A 24,401-nucleotide genomic window follows, 5' to 3' on the forward strand; every position below is an offset into this window, starting at 1 on the left:
AATGCTTCTTGCTTTCTACAAATTTCTGAATTTTTACTTCTCCTTTTTATTATTGATTTCTAGCTTCATTCCATTATGTGTTTAGAAGAAACTGATGGCTATATTTACAATGTTTTTTTAAAAAAATCTTTATTATGGACCATGAATGCCTTTCATGAGGGATTATAACCAAACCTACTCCAAAGAGCTCCAAGTCCTCCTCTTATATTGGTGACTCATTTTTCAAGATAGGAGTTGGACATAGTGGGGTATGAAGTGATAGGTCAATAAAATTACAGCACCAGATCTGAAACTCAAAACTCATTTTCCATTTTTAAATTACTGTTTGGAAGTATTTCTACTCACAAGTATTTTACCATGCAGGCACAAATCAAGAAGGAAAATGGTTAAAACCAAATGTTGTGTGAATCTAGGTATTGTGCTTAAAACCTTGCTAAAGCCAAAAAAAAAATGTTTATTTTTCAGTGACTTGTATGGAGCAAAGCTCATTAACTGAGCTTTGTGATGGATTTTCTTTCAGGATTAAAGCCAACACCACCCAGGTTTCCAGTCTGTGGTTAGAAAGTCCCTGGAGGCCAGAGGGTTTAAGAACACCCAAACTGCTGCTTGCTAAGTCCCATATACTTGATGGTGCCTGTTGTGAGGCCCACAAAGCCATGGAGCAGTGTTTTCTCTGCTGTGTGCCATAGGCTTGGAATTCTGCAGACCAGGCACCAGGTCTCCAGAGGCTACCAACCCTGATCTCAATATATTCTGGGCTCTTGCTGCTGCCCTTCTACATTCACCAGCCAGATATATCCTATGACTGCCAAAACTTCCACTGCAAACTTCATTCCACATCCCGAGGGTGTCATTTCTGGCATGGGTTATGATAAGGTGACTTTCCCAGAGGACACTGCACCTAGCACCAGGACACAGAGCCTCTTGTGTTGGACAGGGAGTTCTCAACCCAGACCAAGCCCCAGGTGTCTCACTATTGACCACCTGCTGGGGCTCCATTGTCTTGTTCCAGGTGCACCTGTGATGAAAGTCTGGAGCCCACGACCTCTGGTGCTGGTGATCCTTGTAAGAGTCCTCTTTCTTCTTCCCCTGCAAGCCACCATGTGCCGCAGTCTGTCTGGGCACAAAATCATGAGCCACTCAAGCAGGAACAAGCTTTATTTCCTAAGCTTCCTCGAAGGCCACGCACGCGGCCTTCTCCCAGGACACACTACTCCAACAACAGGAAATCCCTCCTCCAGAATTCCCTCCTACCACTCCTCCCAAACCAATAGAAACTCTTCCAGGAGTTCCTAGAGCTCCAAAGTAGCAGGCCTAGGCAGACTGCAGGAGTCTAATCTCCAATTGAGTGTGCATCTTAACATAATCATTATCATCTCAATGGCTTGCTGGGGTCACCTTTCAACCAAAAATGCCATGCATCATTCCTACTTGGCTATGGCTCTCAGCAACCATGGGACTAGCCAAAGCTGCTTGCAGTGGATCCAGGCCCTTTTTCATAGGACTCCTTGAGGCTGCTTGAGTCTACAACCTTTGGGGCTCAGCAGCATTGAGATTTCTTTTGTGTGGAGGACCATTTTTGAATAGATCCTGTAACAGTAATGCTTTCCATGGAGGCTTCAGAGCTTTTGTGCATGTTTCTTTTTTTTTTTTCTCAATAAAATTGTGGTAAAATGTAAAATTCTTGGGTGTAGTGTACTCCTGCTGGGGATTAGGGAAAGAGGAGGCTCAGAACCATGGGCGGTGAGAGACCATGTTCAGATCTAAGAGGGCCCATCCTCACTGCTGTTGCATTGCTTATTGGCATGGTGGATTGGTTGCATCTTCTGGGTACAGGTTGGGCAATCAGGGCACTTGTGTATTGGGTGTTCTACAAGCACTAAGTCTTCAAGCAGATACAGAGCAGCCTTAAGAACTCACATGAGAAATGATCTTATGTGCTACCCTGTCATCTATTGCCCCCAAAATTATTTAAGGGGTGCTTCCCCACCTGGGTCACAGCAGCCACTATACACTTGGCTGCACTCACTGCGAGGCCTCTCTACAGACCCCAGCAGCTAGACCTCCAAACTCTGGGCCTAGGTATTCACCCATTGGCATAGATCTTTCAGAAGACTTTATCCAGAATATTTTGCTGTCAAGGGCCTTCCAAGGAACTCTGCTAAAGCTGGCCTTCCTGGTACCTTCTTTTCCTTGGGTTTTTAAAAGTTTCAACTTGAAATCAAACTCTAGTTTTGACAATATTATCAGATACATCCTGAATACTTTTAGATAACAAGATGCATCCCCAATAGTTTTTTATTCTTATTTTGACACATGATGTAGTGCAGTTGCTGAAGCTTGTCTTGATTCTGTAATCCTTTTGCCTCAGCCTCCTAGGTCACTGAGATCACAAGTATGTACTTCCCTGACACATATTGCAAGATTTATCTTTAAAATTAATTTAGTATTCAGGGAGCTGGAGTACTGTTTCTCAGTGATATTTTACAAAATATCAAAATGGATCTAAACTTTTGCTTCTGTGAAATAACTAAAAAAGACAATAATGTAAAGTAATTCTAATGAATATATGGCAAACGATTCTGCTATGCTAAATGTCCTAAGGCCTTTAATATCTAACTCTGGAAAGAAAGTGGATTCAATAAGTTGTATAATTATAGCATCTGTTTGATAAGACTAAATGCAAGTGATGACTTCAATTTGCATCAGAAACATTACACCCTGTAGTGTATAAGAGAATAGAGTATCTTGGTTTTAATTCAACTCATGAGATGGTATTTCATAGGTTTTTAAGTTGAGATATTAAAGTCTGAATGTTAGAGTCTGTAAACAAGTCTGGATGGTGCCTGGCATTTTGCCAGGGGGAGTGCCTTGTGAGGTGGCTCCAGAAAGCCATTAAGTATGGAGATTTCTTATTTGTTGACTGCTGTATCTAGTTTATGTTAATTAAGATAAGGTGTGTGGAATGTATGAATACCTCTGTTGTCCTACAATAAACGGCTTCCACTCCTGCTATATCAATCTACACAAGTTCCTTGTCACCCCCGGTTATTTTGCAGCCGGAATGCAGCAAAAGTCTAATCCCTTGGATTGACATTTATGTTTGTCTCTGTGTTTGTCTTTGCACTTGGTATTGGTCTCTTGGGTTGAATTTTCACCCTGAGCTCTTTTTACACAGACATAGTTTGTCGTTCTTATTTCATTTCTAAGGGCTCCCTCTCTCCCTCCCTCTCTCCCTTTTTTCCTTCCTCTTTCCTTCTTTCTTTCTACTCTTCTTTCTTTCTTTTTTTCTTTTCAGAAACTGCACACAACTTTGATAGATCCCAAGCTTCAGGATTACTACTGTGACTTCTATTGCCAATGAAGTTCCAGACACTGACTTCTTCTTGGACTCAAGCAAGTTTCTTCCTCCTGAATCTTTTCCTCTGCTACATTTCCTTCTGGTACTCTAGAGCTCTATTCAGTGATCTTCTCCCCCCACCAAGATTTCACCCAATTCTGACTGTTGATATATTCTTGCGTTAAATCTATGAGTGTTTCTCCTAGAGAAGCACAGTAATGATGCATGGGGGCAGTGTGAACCTGGAATCTGGAAAGAGAGTTCAGATTACACTGGGAATCCAGAGTTCTTGACAGTTATGGTGGTAAGTGGAGCCACAAAGAGTTGTAAGTAGGTCAAAGATTTTAAATCATAATTGAAGATTCAGCAAGACAACAGATTCTGATAAGTAATAGTGAAAAAAAATGGATGTGAATGAGGCAAAGAAGAAACAAAGTACATAAGACTGGACACTTAATGCTTTTGAACATACTAATTATTGATACTTAAATAGAATCAATGACATTAATCCAAAATTAATTAGAAAAATGCTGAAAATTACAGAACTCTTTTCAAATTCCCTCAGAAAAATATATAATACTACTAGTTTTTTCATTATGAAAGATAAGCCTAGCCTCACTAATGTTGACATAAGAAAAGTAAAAGAAACACACATTTAAATGAAATATTAGAAAGTTTTAAGAACTTTTGTTACAGGGTCCAGAGATGTAAGTCAGTGGTGGAGCACTTGCCTAGCATGCATAAGTCCCTGGATTTGATTCCTACTTTATAAAAATGAAGAAGGACTTGTCATTATAACCAATGTCATTAAAAAGTTGGCAAAAATACATTACTCAAAACTGGTTGTTTGAATGAGTTTGGTAGGATACTTGAATCTGCAACATAGCCATGTATACTATCAATTTTAAATATGCTGTTTGACACAGGAATTCCACTTTTGATAATTTATTTCATAGATTCATTCCCAGAAAACAAGAAACTCTATGAACAGCAACAACAACAAAAATAGTGTTCTTTCATTGTACAAGATAAAGAAAAAGAAGATCCACTTAGTTAGAAACAAAGCAACCTTTAGAAATCAAAATGGAATTGATTGTATAGAGGTTCTAGGACAGATTAAATGTCCTTATAAGTCCAAGAGGTACAGAGTATTAGGGATTTCTACATCTATGTACATGTTTATAGTAATGAAAACATGGCCTCCAATTGACATGGTATCATGCAGATTTTAAATTCCTAAACAAAAATAATGATGCTACACAATTTTACAGATTTTGTGTAGGACCTTTAATCTTTCACTTTCATTTCTGTCTGTGTCCTCCTGGAAATTATTCTAGTGAAATTAAATTTAAGTAATGGCTTTTTAGCAAAATATTTGTAGAATCACAAAAACTACAAAAATATTGAGATTTTAGTCTGCAAAATGGATGCAAATGATATCAAAAGTAATTAAATTAAGAAGCTTATTAAATTATGAAATAGATGCAAAAGATACTGAAGATTATTAAAAGACAAACTTTCAAACCATACAAAGATTAGTTAAGGTTAGTTAAAAATTAATTAAATAAAAGTGTCATAGTACAATTAAATGGAGTTCTACTCAGGACATACCTTCTTTTCTTCCTGGTACATTCCCTAACTCAAACTAAAGCACTTGGCCTCTCCCTGTGTAACTTGTCAAAAGCTAAGCCTTCCTCAGGCTGAGGAATTGGAACAGAACCTGTAGCCCTCTGCCCTTTGCAGAGACCCACACTGAAACTTGGGCCCAAGCACACTTGTAATTTCAGGGATTCATTCCTACACTGAAAAGGCTATAAATGCATTAAATTAAAAATCCTTTCACTATAATTTCAAGACAAGATGTTAATATTATATATCAGATGTCATATTAGGTATGAGAGTTAAGTGTTTTCTTTTAGTTTTACAAGAAATGAAAACAATTTTGTAGGCCCCTATACTATTATAAGCCTTAGGCACTTTGCCTAGTGGGTGGATGAGTCCTGCCTGGTATCCTAGGGATTTTTGTTAGCAGCATCTGGGGCTCTATCTCTAGAGAGGCCAAATTATAAACCCACTTCTAAGCACAATTCACTTGGTCCTGCATGATTAAGATGAAACTTTGTGTAGGAGTCTATGCTTCTCTGTGTGTTCTTAGACTCCCAAGGATAAAAACTACTCCTCCTTGGATCTTTCTGACAAAATTTGTGACAGTAAAATCTACACTGGCTTTTTTCTCTCAAACATAGAGATTTCTTCATATATAATATGTCTTCATGCATTATTTTCAATTCAAGATCATGAGACTCTTTATTGTATTTCAGAAAAACAATACCATAGAGAAAATAAATGTAAACATAATTTCCAAGGAGATTCTTGTTCTAAAATTAAAAAAAAAAAAGGCTGGGATTGTGACTCAGTGATAGAGAACTCACCTAGCACATGTGAGTCTCTGGGATAGATCCTCATCAGCACATAAAAATAAATAAATAAAAATAAAGGTATTGGGGCTGGGGATGTGGCTCAAGTGGTAATACGCTTGCCTGGCATGTGCGGGGTGCATATAAGATAAAAACAGCAGAGGATGTAACTCAGTGTTAAGGTGCCCCAGTTCATAACCAAGTACCAAGAAAAAAAAAACAGTTTAATGTCAGTTTTTTTTTCTTTTATTTTCTATTATTTTATTTTACCAGCATTATTTTTTATCATGTGCTATGCTATGTGTTTCTTTTCATGATTTTCAATACTGAAAACAAGTTATATAAAGATTCTAGAGAATTCTAATTTTATTTTATGCAAATTTAACCAAAAGAAACAACATTATGACAATGCTAATTATTTGGCTAGGCAGTGTGTGTGTGTGTGTGTGTGTGTGTGTGTGTGTGTGTTTGTGTGTGTGTGTGCATGTAAAACAATGAAAACTTTCTCAAAAATAAAAAGATGTCCTTTTGTACAACTACTTTGGTAAAATATAAAATTTCTCAATGTCTGGAAATGTTGAGAAGTAGCATATGTGGTCATGTCTCATTGTTTTTGTTTTGTTTTGTTTTGTTTTTTGTTTTTTTTTTCCTTTTCACTTATTGGTGCTGGTGATTGAATCAAGGTCTTCACATATGGTCAACAGGCCTCTACCCCTCAGCTCCATCTCTAATTTTTATTTATTTATTTATTTATTTATTTATTTATCTATTTATTTATTTATTTTTGAGACAAAGACTTCCTTATTTACTGTGGCTGGCCTTGAACTTGTTTCCCTCCCCCCTCAAACTCTAAGTCCTTGGGACTACTGGACTGGGCCACTAGACCTAGTCTCTTGCCTTTATTATTGTGGAGCCTAATCCTCTCATGGTCCTCAAGTTTCAAAAAAATCAACAAGAAGAGGGAGAGGAAGAAAAGCTGATTTATACTTTAAGTCTTTAGAAGTTATGGTGATCACATGGAATATTCTCTCTATATCTAACCACAAAAACACTCTAACTCATCTTTGACCCTCTACTCCCATTCCCTGTCATGGAATGTTAACACTCAATAAAGCTGAAGAGAAAAAAGACAAACAAGTCTGATCCCACTGTTCAGAAAGACCTAGCACCTAAACCTCTCTAAATACATATCCCTTCATCTAAAACCTACTGGATTTCAGAAAACAGGAAAATTTAAAAGTCCATGTCTATGCTAATGAAGGCATTTACATTCCTTGAAGCTCAGCCCAGTGTAGAGTAATTTATCGTTTTATTTTTTGAGACAGAATGCTGCTCTGTTGCTCAGGGTGGCTTCAAGCAAGGATCCTGTCTGAGCTTCCTGTGTAGCTTGGACTACTGGTACACATCATGGCATCCTGCTGATAATACCAGGCTAAAGCAACCTGAGCAAACTGACCTTTGTTATGTGACTCCACTGTCATGATGGGCAAAAGGTGCAACTTATGCAGTCCAGGGGAAAAAATAAATAAGGTCCATGTGCTTCTGCCATTTTCAATGCTTTATTCACTCAAATCATTCAATACAATTTTACTCTATAGGTTCTTAATCAAGTAACTGACAATTCTTAATGTTAGCACTTCAATAAACAAAATCAACTCACAGCAAACAACTCTAGATTAATTCTAAGCACTGAGGTCACACTTAATCCTGACATTTCGTGATAGAAATTTCCTCTGCATGCTAAGCTCAAGTGTCAGATCAAAAGTCTCAAGCCTTGGGCTCTAAGTCTAGCAGATGCACACTTACTTTGACTCTGATAACCATGTCAGAAACTAAGGCTGGCTTCTCCTGGGGTGGAGTTGATGGCTGGCTGAGAAGGTGGTCATAGGGAAAAGTCCTTCTCTCACTAGAGTAAAGAGGCTGCTGTAGAATTTTAGAGAGATGAGAACAAGGCAGAGGATTAGGCAGATGAGAAGAGTTGGGATGTCATTCTCGGTCCTCATCAGGGTCTCAGGTTTGTGTGCATCAGTGTCACCTGGCTGAATGTCTGTTCATTTGCTCCATTATTTATACTATATTTTGGAGCTTCTGACCACCCTTTCAATCCCAATCAGTGGCAATCAGATTTCGCAGTGACATCATTTGCTCTGGGGTTAAAGTATCTCATCTGTTTTTCCCAGCCCTGATTTTTTTTGCTTCTTTTTCTCATCAGAGTGAGTGCAACATGGGAGAGACTCAACTCTGAGCTTGTCAGGGTAGGGAAAAGTGACTAATTTGTGTCTGAGCACCATACTAGAGGGCTTTGTAGGTAGACATGCCTGGTGAGACTGCAGGTTTCAAACAGGAGTTTTAAAATGTAGTTGCTTAGGCTAAGGCCTAAGGCCATCCTTACACCCACCACTGGACAGAGCCCACCACGGCAGGATTCTGTAACTGCCTGGACATGTCTGACCTACAGCTGATGTCTTGGATTCCTTGATTTTCAACTCAGAAGGCCCAAGACTAGAGATTTCATTTGGTCTTCTTTCCAAGGAAATGTAACTAGAGACCATTTAAAGGACACTTATTTATGCTGGTTGTCTTCAGAGTTCAATAAGGTCACATTCAGTTTTGAAGAAACACCAGCAAGTGGCCACCCATCTTCAGAGATGCCCTTGGGTTCAGCCCACAGCTCTGACCTGGGTAATTGTCTCCCTCTTGCCCCAGACCCACCTATACAGCTCCCCATCCTGACTCCCCCCCTCAAAATCAATAGACAACCAGTGAATAAAAGAATGGGTTTAATTATCATGAAAAATTTAATCAGATTAGAAATTATGAGAATTCTCAGACCATCTAAAAGAAGAGTTCCTTATCAAAATAATTACACAAAGATTTTTTTTTCTTATTGAAGAACCTTTAATTCATTCAGGAGAGAAAGAACAAAATAAGAATGATCAGCACAGACAAAGCTCCTAGGCATGCAGGGCACAGTCCCAGTGCATGAGTCCACAAGGACAGTATGAGGGTCCTCACTGGAGTCCTTCAGGCTTTTTCCAGGGCATTGGCTGATGAGTATTGTACTGCAAGGCATCCTCCAGGCTGGGGTTTCTTTCTATTCTGGGTTCCTCTGGGATGTAAGCCTCGGTTTTCAGGAGTTTCGAGGGATGAGCTGGTTCTCCAAGAGGCAGCCTAAATGTGTGTCTGTCCAATAGGCCAGGCACTGGCACCTCCTGAGTGGTTCAGGGCCCATTGGGCTGCACTGATGGTAGGCTTCCCTCTTCTTGATGTGATTGGAGCTCCTGAGTTGATTCAGCAATTGGTTCATGGATGCTCAGGTCTAGACCTCATTTTTGGCCCCTCTCAACTCTCTGCTGCTGTGTAACAACATATTCCCGTAGTACACTACTCTCAGACCTCCAAAGACAGCTCCATGTTCTGTGTAGGCCCAGTGAAATAGTTAGCTTACCAAAAAATTCAAATCTCCACAGCTCTGGAGGCACTGGCAGGAGTAGTGGCTCAGAGCATGAAAATTATTCATTGCCCAGGCCCATGCCTGCTCTGGGTTAAGGCCTGGTGGCATGTTGGTCTCTGGACATGCCCTCCTGGGAGTCAGGGATCCTGAGGTTGACAGAGGGACCGTCATAGTTTCAGCTTCCCTACCAGGCCAAGGTGTGTTCCTGGACTAGGAAAAGAAGCAAATGATTCAGTCTGGTATGGACTGCACGTTTTTATATTGGTCTGTCTTCTAGCTGATCTCAGAAGACATATACAATCACTTTCCTGGGAAATTCATTTGCATCACAAGTTTATTGAAGAACCTGATAGGATTAAGGTGCAAATGGACTAATCCTCAAGCAATTGTTGAAATTCCTTGGTTTTGATTGAATTAGATAGTGAAAAGGTGGGTGGGTGTGGGTGGCAAGACAGGCTCCAGTCCTTGGCAGTTTCAAATCATTATAAAAATGCTCTCTCTATTTCAGATAAACAGACAAATTATCTAGGCATAGATATGCACCCCTGTAATCCCAGAGTCTTGGGACACTGAGGGAGGAGGACCTTGAGTTCAAAGTCACCCTCAGTAAGGGTGAAGTGCTAAGGAACTCAGTGAGACCCTGTCTCTAATACAATACCAAAAAACAAAAAATAAGGCTGGTTATGTGGACCATTCTCAAGTGCCCTTGAATTCAATTCCTGGTATCCAAAACAAAAACAAACCAACCATATAAAGTAATGACTGTGTCCAATCCTGCATCCCAGTTTGTTTTTTCCAGTCATGCTGGTGATTGACTCTTAGGTTTTAAACCACTGAGCTTCTTCTTAGCCCTTTTTATTTTCTGTTTTGAGACAAGATCTGGCCATGTTGCCTAGTATGGCCTCAAACATGTGTTTTTCTTCACTCAGTCTTTTCATTTGCTGGGATTACCTGAATGGGTTATTGAACCCAGCTAATTCTTTCCATATGTGCAGGGATTGCCTGGTTTTAGAGACCAGACTCAGTGGAGCTGGATCATAGTCTTAAGACCATAAGCTAATTCATCCTGGAACTGGATGGAGAAGCTAAGTTTTAAAGCATTCATGGCTAAGTAGGGAAATGAGTAAGGGTTGTGTTGAGAAAAGGAGAGTCCTATGGCTATTTTGAATTGTAATTTTTCTTTTTTTAAAAAAAATTATAGATGGACACATTTTCTTTATTACTTTATTTTTATATAGTGATGAGGATCAAACCCAGTGCCTCACACATGCTAGTGAGTGCTCTACCACTGAGACCCAACCCCAGCCCCTAGAATTGTAAATTTTCTATTCTATGCCTAGATTTTCTGCATTAAAGTGCATCTAAATTTCCTATGATTTTCCTGTCTAAAGGACAAATCAATGGAGTTAATCTCACATTATCTATAGTTTGCACCCCCCCAGAATCCTAACCTTTTCTAATGTAAATAGGAGTATTTTATCCTAAGTTGTTCCTCTTTATCTACTTTCCTTTTTTTATATAGCAATTCATCCCATTTCTATTTTATTTAAATGTATATTTAGCCAGCTCTGCTGCAGCACAGATGTAATCTGAGTGACTCTGGAGCCTGCAGCAGGAGGATTTAAAGTTCAATGTAGTCTCAGCAATTTAGAGACATCTTCCTCTTTCTTTTTCTTTTTGTTGTTGTTGTTTGTTTGTTTGTTTGTGTTTCTTTTTTTGCATGTGTTTGTTTTCATGCATGTGTGTGCATTTTCTTTTTCTGGTTTAGAAAATAATTCTTTTTCAGTAAAGATCATCTCAATGGGGCAGGGGAATTCATGTATGGGTTAATCTGGCCATGAGCTCTGTACATGTGGCAGAATATCTATGTTCTTTACTTATTGGATACATTAAATGACCAAAAACTCATATCTAAATCCTCAAGTTTACCATTACTCTTTCATATTTAAAGATGTCAGCCATAATTGAGTACTTTTTTTCGTCTGTGGACCCTATGTCAGCTCTACTCTTTAGACACACCAATCAACTCTACTATTTTAACAGTGGAATGGCACACATTTTTTTTTGTTTGTTTTGGGGTTTTTTTGGTTACTGATGACTGAAACCAGGGGTACTTAATTCTTAGTTAATCCCCTGGTCTTTTTAAATTCTCTGTTTTAAGACAGGGTCTCACTAAGTAGCATAAACCCTCAGGGGGTTGCTGAGGGTTGCCTTGAACTCTGGAATCTCCTGTCTCAGTCTCTATTGCTCCTGGAAATACATCATGAACCACTATGCCAACCCACATTGTATCTTTAAAGTGACATCTTTCAGACACTTGGTGGCCCTTTGGATATGCATACCCTTGATGACTTGGTAGTTACCTTGTGTTTTTATAGTGAACACAAAGATTTGAACCTTATTATTTTTAAGATTTTGTGGGATTTTATGTATCAAGACAATATTGAACCATTTTCACAGATCACCTTGGAAAAGTTATAGGAAGAGGAATGATTCATTCTATAGGTGATTATATTTTCATTTGACGTAAAAACTTTTAGGAGACATATCTAATTTTATTAAGAATGAATTGTTAACATTTTATTTTTATTTATGTATGTATTTATGTATTTATTTATTGTGGTAGCATTGGTACTTACCCAGGGCCTCTTGCATGCCAGGCAAGAACTCTACTACTAATCTGCAATCAAAGCCCTTCTTTGTGAGTTACTAAGATCTTTTTATGTACATTTCATGTGCAGCTTTGAACTCTGACACAATAGCCTCTGATGTGCCTTAGCACACTCTACCTCTCCATTTTTCTGCAGTGGACATTTGTATTTCTGCTGTCCCCTATCACCACACATAATTGTCCCTATGCACTTGTGAAAGAATTTACCTAAGGCAGGCTCCCATAAACATAACTCTTTCCTCAAAAGAGTATTACCTGAACTTTTCTGAGCATTACCAGGTTGTGTTTTAGGGTGAACACAGCATTTACTTTCCAACAATAGTCTTGTGCAATACTGCATGCACACATTTCCCACAAACACTTGAAGTGCAGTATTCTGACATTTGCTGGGGCCTTTGTGGCTCTGAAGAGGTTTGCTTTGGGCTTGATGCCTCCTGATCCAGTTTTTTCTAATTTCTTAAAGTCTCTTTTTGTGTGTCTGTTGCTGTTTGTTTTTGAAACATTCTTTGATGTTCAGTCTTAAATCTATCTTTGCTTTTTAATCAGATTATGAGTTATTCTCATCCCTTGTGCTTAAACTAAGTGTGTTCAGTTTCTGTTCCTAAAGGCAAAAGGAACACAACTGTGTGTTAACATTCCTCTTGCTGCCTTTTAGCCTGTTACTATCCCTTTTTTTTTTAACAACCACAAAAGAATGGACTTAGGTTTCATTCACAAAATATACATTTTCTCCATAAAATAGTATTAAAATATTTTTTTCAGGATGTTCTTATCAAGTTAGTTTAATATTTTTATTTCAGCAAAAATAATGCCTTTCAAAATTTTATTGATTTTTACAGTTTTCCTTTCATTTAAGTTTTTCAATCAAGAAATAAAGTGTCTAAACAGACATTTTTATATTTTCTATATATATTAACTGCATTAACACAGAGATCCAGAAACCAAAAGCAGAAGTTTTGCCCTCTAAATCCTCCTCTCCATGGTGGGTATTAAACCATATCTGAGAGACATTAATCTGAATGGGGCTAGGGTCTGGGAAAGGCTGTGCTGACCAGGGGCAGCTGTGTAAAGGCATTACAAACTGGAGACTTCCAGGCTCTTCCTTAAGTAGATGCAGAACAAAAGTACTTTCCAAGGACACACACTAGCCACTTAAGGAACTCCTGCCACACATTCTTTTCTACACTTGGATAGATTTGTTTGAGGCCAACAGCTGGACTCTTTTGCATTGTTCACCTGGATACCTTCCATACCTCTGGCCACCAAAGCAAGTTAGGAGCCCTTCCCTAAGGCTCTGATATCAAGTCCATAGCATAGCTCAGAATCAGAGCTTTGTCCCCAACCCCAAGGAGAACCCCTCCATCTCTGTTCTCTCTTCATTCTGTCTACTTTTGAACAAGAGAATCAAATATTTATGAGGGTCTATAAAAATAATATCTCTTGCCCTTTAGTAAGTAAACAAAGAGACATGTGTAAGAGAGAAATCTTACATTTGTCTGAAAAGGAGAATAAATAGAATCTCTAAGATTGAATACTCAGTACTTGTAGGACTCAGTGATCATGGCCCAGTGTTTAGATCAGCATGTTTCTGGGGAGCCTCTTTTCAGGACTACAAGAATGTGACCAAGAGAAGCTTCCAGGACAGATGACTTCATGGTTGCTTTGCAGCATGGCACTCTCTTGAGGCTGAATTTGAGTTCTTCTGTGCCATGGGCATCGGGTTCCAGGCAGGCAGGTAGGAGGAACTAGGCCTGTTTCTTAGTATCTGTGCTGTAGGCAACTGACTGTGTCAAGGACAAGCCCAATATAGCAGCCCCCTATGGCCTAGAGAGCAGTTCCCAGTAAAAATGTAGGGGAGTACCCATGACCTAGAATCTTCTGAGCTCAGTATCAAAAGCAACTGGGATCTCAGTGTCATCTCTGCAGAATTAAGAACCTGCTTCAAACATGAGTAATGGCCCATGATTTTGGCCTCTAGATCAGGAGAAACAGTGTTAGGGTTCAGAGAAGTGGCAAAAGAGTGGCTGTTAAGCATTCAGATGCTTATATATGGCCCTCTTGCAGAATCTTTTTTTTTAATTTTTTTTTGTGTTGTTGGACACAATACATATTTTTTATTAATTTATTTTTACGTGGTGCTGAGGATCAAACCCAGGGCCTCACATGTGCTAGGGGAGCACTCTACCACTGAGCTACAACCCCAGTCCTTCTTGCCCAATCCTAATGTAGAGTTCATTATGTTGGGTGATGATGATACTCTTAAAGGCAAATTGCTTCAGAAGGCTGGATCTGATAAACTTCAGTGGAAAAACAATCATCTTCACTTGACTTTTCTGTATATCTATGAAGAACAAATCAAAAAAGCAAAACAAAAAGAAAGAAAAGCAATCATCTTGAATGAAATTATTATAAATCAAATGGAATCAGTTATTAATTAGATTTAAGGTTAAAATATTTTACAAAGAGTTACTTATTATGAGATGCCAGTCTCTCTCTGTTCCCTTTAAATATGTGATGTCCTATGTCACATAGCATTTCTTCAGGGCATGTACCTTCTTCTTCTACAAAGACTTAATTCACTATTCCAAATCGAACCACAGGCTATGCTCTAGCTGAGAATGAAATTTAGCACCTCTTGGGGAGGTCTGTTTGAGAGAAGATGGAGATCAATTCTTCAGTCTTCCCTGGAATTATCAACTGCCTGTTTTGTTTCTGTACAGAATAATTTCTACATTAAAATGACTAAGGGGAAGAGAGAGGTGATGAGAGGGAAGGAAAATAAAGGAGGGCAAGCTATAGACTTAAATATCAAATAACTAAATACTGTTCAGATTCAAATTCTTGTCTCAACTTAAAATAGATTTAAATGACATTTAAATTTTCTAAGCCACAGGTGGTGATGATTGATTAACCTGTGAGTGAGAACAAAATTGTTAATTTCAAAAAGTAGATTTCAGATATTAAGAAATCATATAGGTCATTCAGGCACAGTTTTCTCATACACCTGTAATCCTAGCTACTAGAGTAGCTGAGGCAGAAAGAGTAAAATTTGAGGCCTGGCTGAGTAACTGAAAGAGATCCTGTCTCAGAATGATAAAAAACGCTGGGGATGTATCTCTGTTCTAAAGTAATCCAGCTTCAATTCTCAGTACTGAAGAAGGTAAAAGGAAATGTAAATAAAGTGACAGTTCCTGAGACATAATACAACTAACAACCCTTTTAAAGTTATATTTATTCTTATGTGTCAGTACTATTATGCTAAAAACAAAGCTCTTTAAACATCTCCCTAATGTAAGGGGATTTTTCACATTCTTGTACCAGATCCACTTGATATTTATTTTCTTTTTGAGAAAGAGTCTTAATAAATTTCCCAGGTTGTCCTAGAACTTGGAATCCTTCCACCTCAATCTTTTGAGTAGATGGGATTACATGCATGACTCACTGTTGCCTGTCTATCAGATTCACTTTGAAATTCTCAGAAGTACATATATTTAGCATCTTACAGGACCACAGTCTACTGTGTTTAATGATCCTTTTACTTTCAATGTCATAAACTCTGCATTAGTACTAACTTAAGCATATACAGAGTGCTTACCTTTTGCCACATGTTATGAATATAGCTATAAGTATGGCACATTCCCTCTCAAATGTGGAATCTTAAAAATTTTACTTTAATGTAGAATAGGGATTGTTAGGGCTTGGGAAGGTGTGAAGAGAAGGTGGAAGAAGAGTGAATGGATGTGATCAATACACTCCATATGTATATAAAGAAAGATGACATAAATTCCTCCTCAATATGTACAGTTTAATATGTGCCCATAAATAAATCAATTTTAAAAGCACTACATAGGCAAAGATGAAAAAATCCATATTTTTTCTCTCCAGTAGGAGCAGGCACAGAATTCTGCAACTCTAGAGCTCCACCTGGAAAGAGAACAGGGTTGGGGGAAATTCCCCAGCTTGGAAAGTCTTGAGGAGACCAGAACCCAATCTAGTTTACTAGGGCTGCTGAGCAGAATTCTTAAAGGCACAGAAATGTCTTCCACATAGATAGAATTGGAGACGTCTGTCTAAGCACCTGTCTGGTCTTGGCAGCCCCACGCTGCTGCAGATGAAGTCCTTGTCCCAGTAGATTAGTAGATGCAAAAGAACAGAAAGAAAGAAGAACCTTTTGGAGCCATATGTGTCCTCAGAGGCATTCCTACAGCATGCTCCTTCTTTCTTGGTCTCTGAAACTCATTTCTGTTTCTGATCCACTGTCCCGTGCTGTCATCTCTGAATAGGAGCCTGCAGATTCACACCTTCCTCAGTTGGGTTGGAAAGGCACAGGGTGGAGTGGTGCCCATATCTAGAGCCTGGAATATGCCTTGGCACAGGAACACTTTCCTTTCAGTGTCTTTCCTTTTCTAGACATTTAAGAAGTTTTGAGAATTAAATCAACCTTATTTGATCTATAATAACATAATGGTATTTGTATTAATTGGCTTTATAGATTGTGAGGGAATATTTCTTAATGACATTTTATCCTCACTTCAAATAAAGAAAAAATAAGTAGTCATTCCATGAGTTTATTCAGTTAGTTGTTAAATAGGAGAGCAAAACACTCAGTGAATGGGAAAACATAAGACCTTTTTTTGTCCATTGGCCTTTAGGTTAAGCCTTGACTTTTGCCTTCCCATTCTGAACTTATCTTTTACCAGCACTAGCTTCTGCCTTGGGCCCTGGCTTCAGTCCTATCCCTATCTTTCAGAATCCCTTAAGTGAGTTCATGCCACACCTGTCATTGAAAGTACATAATTTTTTATGGAAAATTGAGATTTCCAATTTACCTTGTTTTATTTAGAGTAAGAAAACTAGAGGGCCATTATGAAAGGCAGAGGGTGGATCATGACAAAGAGCCCCTCTCAAGAATGAAGAAACTTACTTCCATGCAAGGATACAAGGTGGCTGCATCTCTGCTCTATGTATGTGTGGTTCAGTCCCCTGCCATTTGCCACAGTGGAGCTCTGGGCTGTTCTGATGCTGAATGTTCTTAACTGTCCATGCCCCACCAAATAGAGAACAAGGACTTTGGGTTACTTCCCCCTTTTAGCAGAAAGTAGCTTGGAGATGTCATTGCCCACTTTCCATAGAAATGGAAACTAGAAATTGACAGTGGGGAAATGTAACAGGGGTTCATTTGATGCTTTGACTATATTCCTTGGAGCTTTGAAATTTACATGTTTTTTTTTCTTTTTTCCCCCCTTCTTCTCCCTAATCTTTTCCCTTAACTTCTTTTCCCTGATCTTCTCCTTGCTGATCTCTCCTCCCTAATCTCATTTTCTCTGAATCACCTCTTTAAAAGCAACCTGTTCCTGCTGATGGGCAGGATTACAGCCTTTGGGACAGGAGTCCCCTGTGTTTCTTTTTTGCTAGCACAGCAATAAACCTTCTTTTCATTTTTTCTCAAAAAAAAAAAAAAGCGGGGAGACAATTTTGATCCTCAATTGAATCATTTATATAAATGGACTCTACTCTTTTTCTGCCATTAGATGTGAAAAGACAAAGACTTTCGCTCTCCCATTGCTAATTACTGTTCTAGATTTATGAAAATGTGTTTTAGAAAATAAAGAAAAAAATATCTAAAGCCATAAATTAGGAGATAGTGATAAATCATAAAGGGTATCTTTTAATCACTAAAGGCCACTGAAATTAAAATGATGTTAATGAGAGGTTAAGTTTTCACTACCTAAAATAATACTTTATTTCCCAAGTATATCTAAGCATTTGAAAGGGCAGATGTTGGAGCACTAGGGTACTGGCAACAAGCATTTCTGACTGATCCAAAGCAAAAATCAAGAGTGCAGAGTTTCCTTCATACTTCCCTGCCTAATGGCACAAGAAATGACAGCTCTTTATACCTCACCAAGCAAAGATCTTCTCTTTCCTTTTCTATAGTGGTGGTTGGTGCGCTGCAGCTGCCAATAGCAGGGTCTGCTTTGTGAAAAGAAAATAGAAAAAGCTTTGCCCTGTAGGCCCTGGTCGTGTTGGCTGTGCTTTTTAGTCTGCCAGTACTCTGTGCTGTGGTCCCTTTCTGTGGGCTTCACCTGAGGGCTGGTTAGAACTGCACTCTGAGGTTCCACCTACTGATTCAGATTCTCTTTTTAAAGGATGGTCTGGTGATTCCTTTTCACATTAGAGTTTGAAGAGCACTCTGCAAATTGGGTTCTGGGAGTTTGGAAACTATTTTCCCAGGGTGCGAGGTGAGGGGAACCTTGCTCAGTACCTCTGAAGCAGAGGGCATCCTCACTGCTCTGCCCAGAAGGATTCTGGGAGCCAGAGTGCAGCTCCCTGCTCAGTAGCTGCCAAACTGCCCTGAAGACTGGTGCCAATTGAAGCCAGTGTCGCCTCCTGGAGACACAGTAATCTCAGGAGACTGTGTGAAGTACAAAGAGGCGACCATGTTCGCAGTTTCTGAGGCTGCTGAAGACCAAGACCACATCTAAGATCCAGGAAAGCTATGTTCCTCCTGACCCAGCCCAGTGGCAGTCGGGGAAATCTGTGGTCCCAGATCAACTGCCACAACTATGTGGCTTGGGCAGAGCACTTAGGACCACCTCCTGCCACTGTGGTGCCTAGTGCCTGCCTGCAACCTGAGGGCGGGCTTCCTCCAGCCTCTAGGGTGCAGCTAACTGGAGGCAGATCTTTGTGTGAAAATAAAAAAAATTAATATGAATGAATGTCAGGTTGTTGTTTGTTTATTTTTTGTGATACTTGTCCTAATGGAGAATGTGGTGCTCTACTACTAAGCTACACATCTTGCCCCCTCTTCCTTTTTTTTTTTTACTTCTTTATGTATCTTTATTTTTTTTCCTCTTTTTTTTTTATTGGTTGTTCACAACATTACAAAGCTCTTGACATATCATACTTCGAACAATAGTTTCAATCCTCTTCCTTTTAATATTGAGGCAAGGCCTATGTTTCCCAGGCTGACCTAGAACTGGCCATCCTCCTGCTTCACTCTTTCCAGCAGCTGGGATTACAGGCCTGTCTGCCTCTGTGCCCATCTTTATGAATTTCTTTTACATAATTCACATCTGGTATTTTCACTTCAGACCAAGAAATTTTTCTAAATCACATCTTTATTTATATCTTAAATTTTATGGCACAAACAAACCAAAGCCAAAGTGCTCACCATGGATTGTCTACCATGTGCTTTTCAGATAGCTGAGGGGCAGAGATTAGACACTTGGCTCTCTTATCAGGATTGTCTGTATTCAGCCATTCATACACACTAACCAATCATTTAACAGCACTGTGATAATTACTAAGAAAAAGTGGAACACTCCACACATAGAGTTCTTCCCTCAGGCTTTTTACTCTCTCACCTATCATCATCTCATGAAATTTTTATTTCCTATAAGGGATAAGAATCCTTTTTCCAGTCCTTTTTTTCTGGTGGCTGCATTGGCATTAGAGGATGATGTTATATGCACAGGCTCTTGTTATATTACCTTACCTGGCTCCCCATTCATTATCTCATTTCTATCACAAAAATCAAGGTATGGGAGAAAGCTGGGAATGAAGTGAGGCCCTGGAGTTAAATGAGATCATTAGGTCTGTGGTCCTAGTTATGGAACTCAGCTGCAGCAGCTTTTTATTCTTTATTAAAGAGCAGAGAGGGGAGTGAGCTGAGATGCAAGAGCAAGTTGGGAGCTATGATCAGCACCATTCTCCCAGTCTTTGCCATCCTAACAATGTGAGTGTATTGGAGTGGGGGGAACGTAATTAAGCCTATTTGAGGGTGTGTGGGGCTGGGATGGGGAGGCAGTCAGGGACTGCTGTTGTATTGGCTCCAGGCTTGTCTCCAACCTAGATGGTTTGAGAACATAGGAAGAGAATCTAACCTTGTAGGAGAGTTGTAGGAGCTTCTAGGAAAAGGAACACAGAAGACAATGGTAGAAAAATAGAAAGTTGGGAAACATGGTGGGAGTAAAGAGTTAGAACTCACTACATTTTCCTGGAGCAGTGTTCTCAGCCCTTCCTATCATCAGAATCATTTGGGGAGCTGAAGAACAACAAACAACCCCAAAACCCCAGAAAGTTAAAAACTTAAGTCATTGGTTGGGGTGAGAGTTGTAATGTTTTGGGTAAATTTTAATTAACTACTGTGAGCACATTTTCTCATTTGATACACTAGGATTACAGATTTCTTCCCAGTGAGGGTTAAATGACAGCATATGCAAGTAAGTTCCCATATTCAGTTATGATTCAGTGAAAAACTGAATGCTAGCACAGCAGCCTGAATCCAACACTTACTATAGGGTTTTGTTATCATATAGATTTACCACTGGCTCATATACCAGCGACTCGAGCTCTGCGTTATGCCTGCATATGCTGGAGAAAAGCACCCTGGTATCTGGTTTTTGCCCCCAATGGTGATGATGCTGTCACCTTGTTTTTCAGGTGATATATTCTGTCTGCTTGTTTCCAATAGGTGAATCCAAAGGTTTCCACAGATTCCATGCATTCTAGGTGGGTTCAGCTAATAGACTGCGATTGGTATCTGGGAACCTGGTGGAGTTCACTCCCTCTGGCCTGCTTACTATGACCAGGTGGGAGAGGCTCCTCCTACACACGTGGCTGGCAGTACAGGTGGTGTTGGATTATAGGTGGGCGGCCCTAGTAAAGGAGTAGAAGGCCTTTGGTGAGTGGGGAGCCAGACCACAGTGACAGGTATACCATCCTAGAGAAGATGAAACCCGCCTTTTACCTTTTGGATACAGGGCCCCAGGAGAAGAAAGGACTGTGCTCAGGGTGGGCACCTGTGCTGGCAGCCCAGGGCCCTGGGTCTTAGGTGTAAGCCTGAGCAGCAGCACAGGCTTTGCCCCTGAACCTGCCTCCTTCCTAACAGCAGCTCTTTAAGCTGTGTTTTCCAGTTTCGTTTTCCTCAGTTTACCTTTTGACCACTCTGATGTCTTTTGCAACCGGTTTTTCTTTCCACAGGGGCTGAAGGAGACTTCAGCAGCGCCCTTCAGTAGCTAAAGGAAAAGAGAAAGGACTTTTTTAGGCGTGCTTAGTGCTTTTCCTCCAAAAGCAGTCCGGGATGTACGACCTTCTAATGCCACCTAGTGGACAGCTAACGTCATAGCACCGGGAGGCCAGAGGCTGTGTGAAGCAGGTGAAAAGCCCACCAGAAATGTGGATTTTCTAAGTGGGGTTATTGTCGCTCAGCCTGATGACAGTTTCCAACTGAAACAAAGTTTTGAGAGACCGTAAAGTAGTTGTCTTCTTCCTCTCCATCATTTCCTTTATCCCCCCAATGCAAGGGCTCTGACCATGGATGGGAAGTGAACATTAAGGTAGTTCAACAGTTAGAGAATGCAATAGAAGAAAAGTTTCCTATAAAAATAATCAGTCTAATAGTTAGTTAGTTCTCTTACCAGGATTCTGAGAAAGCCCCTAGCCATGTGTTCTTCTAACTTGCATACTTATTGTTTTTCAGTCTTCCTTAAACAGACTTCTCTAACCTCCCTAAGATATGAACATCTTCCTCCATAAAATCTGGATATATCCCTATCTGGACTGGTATCACAAGTGTACATGGGAATTTCAAAAGATATGGCTGTTAAAGAGGTGCTAGGTAGAGAGGAAAGATAAATAAAGAACTAGAGAGACCTGATCGGGAAGGAGGAGGACTGTGTTGGCTTTGGGCTAAAACTCAGAGCTTAGTAAGACCTGAGAAATTGCCCTGTGCCTCAGGCTGTCTTTTCTCTCTCTTCCTGCTTCTGGATTTGCCCACTTGATCTCCTTGTGCCTACCCAGGGCCACTACAATGACGCCCTCATGGGTAATGTTAAGTTGCAAGAGATTTGGCTGGTGGCCCAAAGTAAGAAATCTGGTGTCTAGGTTATTGTTTTAATTTCTTATTTATTTATTTATTTGTTTATTTTTGATACTAGGGATTGAACTCAGGGGCATTCTACCATTGAGCCACATCCTAGTGATATTTTGCAATTTACTTAGACACAAGATTCTCACTGAATTGCTTAGCACCTCATTTTTTGAGGCTGGCTTTGAGCTCATGGCCTCCTGCCTCAGCCTCCTGAGCTGCTGGGATTTTAGGCATGCACCACTGTGCCTGGCTCATTTCCTCTTTTTTGACTTAAAATGTTTGTTATAAACATTTAGTGACCTTTAATAAATTAAGCTCAACAAAGTCAAAATCTTTTTTTCTTAAATCTGCAAACTTTAGAACTTTAAAAATATATGTATGCTTTATTATATATCCTATATTTCTCTTTTGTTACTATGTTTTCTCCAAGTGTAATGCCAGTTTTAAATTATCTCTTGTATTTGATCAACAGATATAGACAGTTCAATAAGGTTAAATGCATCATTTCTTCCAATGACATCTTCTTTATAATATCTAATTTCCAAAATTTGTTTAAGAAATTTTATCTGGCTATGCATGATGGTGCACGCCTGTAATCCCAGCACCTCAGGAGGCTGAGACATGAAGATAGAGAGTTCAAAGCTAGCCTCAGCAATTTAGCAAGGCCTTATTCAACTTAGTGAGACACTGTCTGCCGCAGTCTGGCTGGGCACAATTCAGGAGCCTCTTGTCAAAAGAAACTAACTTTATTTTTAGAACTACAAACACCAAGCAAAACAGCTCCTCAGGAAAAAACCCTCAGAGCCCAACTGCCACCACCGGCTTCCACAAGCCTCTCACCCACACAAGCCTCTCCACCTCCTACAATCCTCCTGCTCTTGAGGCTGATTGGCTGGGTTTCGTTGGCGGAGCCAAAGAAGCCCCCCAAATGAGCAGCTCCATGGAGGAGCCAATCAGCTAGATGTTGCTGGGGCTGCTGTGAGCCAATCATCAGCTGGAAGCTGGAAGATTGCTGGGGCCCCTTTGGCTGTGGCTCTCAACAACTGTCTCTAAATAAAATATAAAAAATGGCTGGGGATGTGGTTCAGTGGTTGAGTGTCCCTGAATTCACTCCCCAGTAGAAAGAAAGAAAGAAAGAAAGAAAGAAAGAAAGAAAGAAAGAAAGAAAGAAAGAAAGAAAGAAAGAAAGAAAGAAAGAAGAAATTCTGTGTGATTGCAATGTCATAGACATTCTGTGTTTTCTTGTAGTGAAATTTAAATTTTCATATTTAGGTCCTTATTTATGGCTTATATTACTTTTGGGTATGAGGTAGAGATGTTCACAATTCCATCTCTATATGAAAATTACATATCCCAATATTATTTCACTTACTAATATGAAATGTCTCTATTTTACACAAAACTAATATTTATATTTGTATCTACTTAAGTCCATATAATATTCCTAATTAATTATCTTTTCAAAAAGGATAGAAATACTAATTAAAGCGAATGGATTCCAGGTGGCCATATTTGCCACTCACTCTCTTGGAGTGGGCACATCATAGGTTAGGTGTAATTTCTGATGTCATAGTTTGTCTCCACACCTGCCTCCTTGATCTGACTAAAGGGCAGTGATATCCTTCACCTCCACATTGCCAGCATCTGGCAACATGCCTGGACCTTCAGCACTGTGCACAGTTTGTTGAAGAGCAGAGCAGTTGGCATGGTGACAATGGAGATGAATCCTAAGCTGATGTCTACTGATTACCAATGGAGCTGGACACTGACTGCCACTGTGCTCTCCTCCATTGCCTCTCCACTTTGTGATTTTTTAAGTCTGAATCTAAGACCATCCTTGAGTCAGCTCCAAGTGTAGAGCCAAACCCAGCTTAGAAGTCCTGAGGTCTTGACTATAGCTTTAAGATCTTGGTTCCTGTTTCAGCCCTTCTTTAATTAATTGGCTCAGTATCATTTTCTCAATATCAGTGTACTGTTTTTTGAAAACAAAATTGGATTTGGCCTTTTTCTCTGCATTGACTGCTGTGAGGATTTGTGGGTAACTCTATAACTAATATCTTGAGAATATTGGAAGAGCACTTACATGGGTGAGGACCTGAGTTCAACCCCATCACTGCAAGAAAAAAAAAAGAGAATCCATTCTCTGATTGGTTTATAGAAGATTGAAAGATTCAGTTTCTGTAAAAATAAAATGGATTCTGGAAGCATGAAAAATTAGGCCAAGTGAAGCCAGAATTAGAAAGGCAGTCAGTATAGATAGGTAAATCGAGTTTGGTCAAACCATGGAGACTAATTTTGAGTGAGTCTGAGAAGTTGGACACTGTCCCCTGAGGGGCTGAAATGTTAATTCTTTCAGAGCCCTTCCTCCACACTTATCAAGAATCTACCCCTGCTCCATCCTGTTGCCAAGGTAACCTGTACCAGGAATTGCTCCTTTCTACAGGGAGCTATAAGGTTGTTAATGTGTCCTTAGCTACTCCATCCTGCCCTTCACCGTTCAGCCCACCTGTTTCCTACTTTTGGGCCATCTCACCAAACATTCCTAAGCCTAGTGCTGGGCCTAGTCACATAGGCAGGAAGGAGAAAGAAAAGCGAGGAAAGGCAAGAGAATAGGGCTGGGGTTGTGGCTAGCATGTGCAGGGGTC

This window comes from Ictidomys tridecemlineatus, chromosome 3, assembly GCF_052094955.1.
Source record: "Ictidomys tridecemlineatus isolate mIctTri1 chromosome 3, mIctTri1.hap1, whole genome shotgun sequence".
Lineage (NCBI taxonomy): Eukaryota > Metazoa > Chordata > Mammalia > Rodentia > Sciuridae > Ictidomys > Ictidomys tridecemlineatus.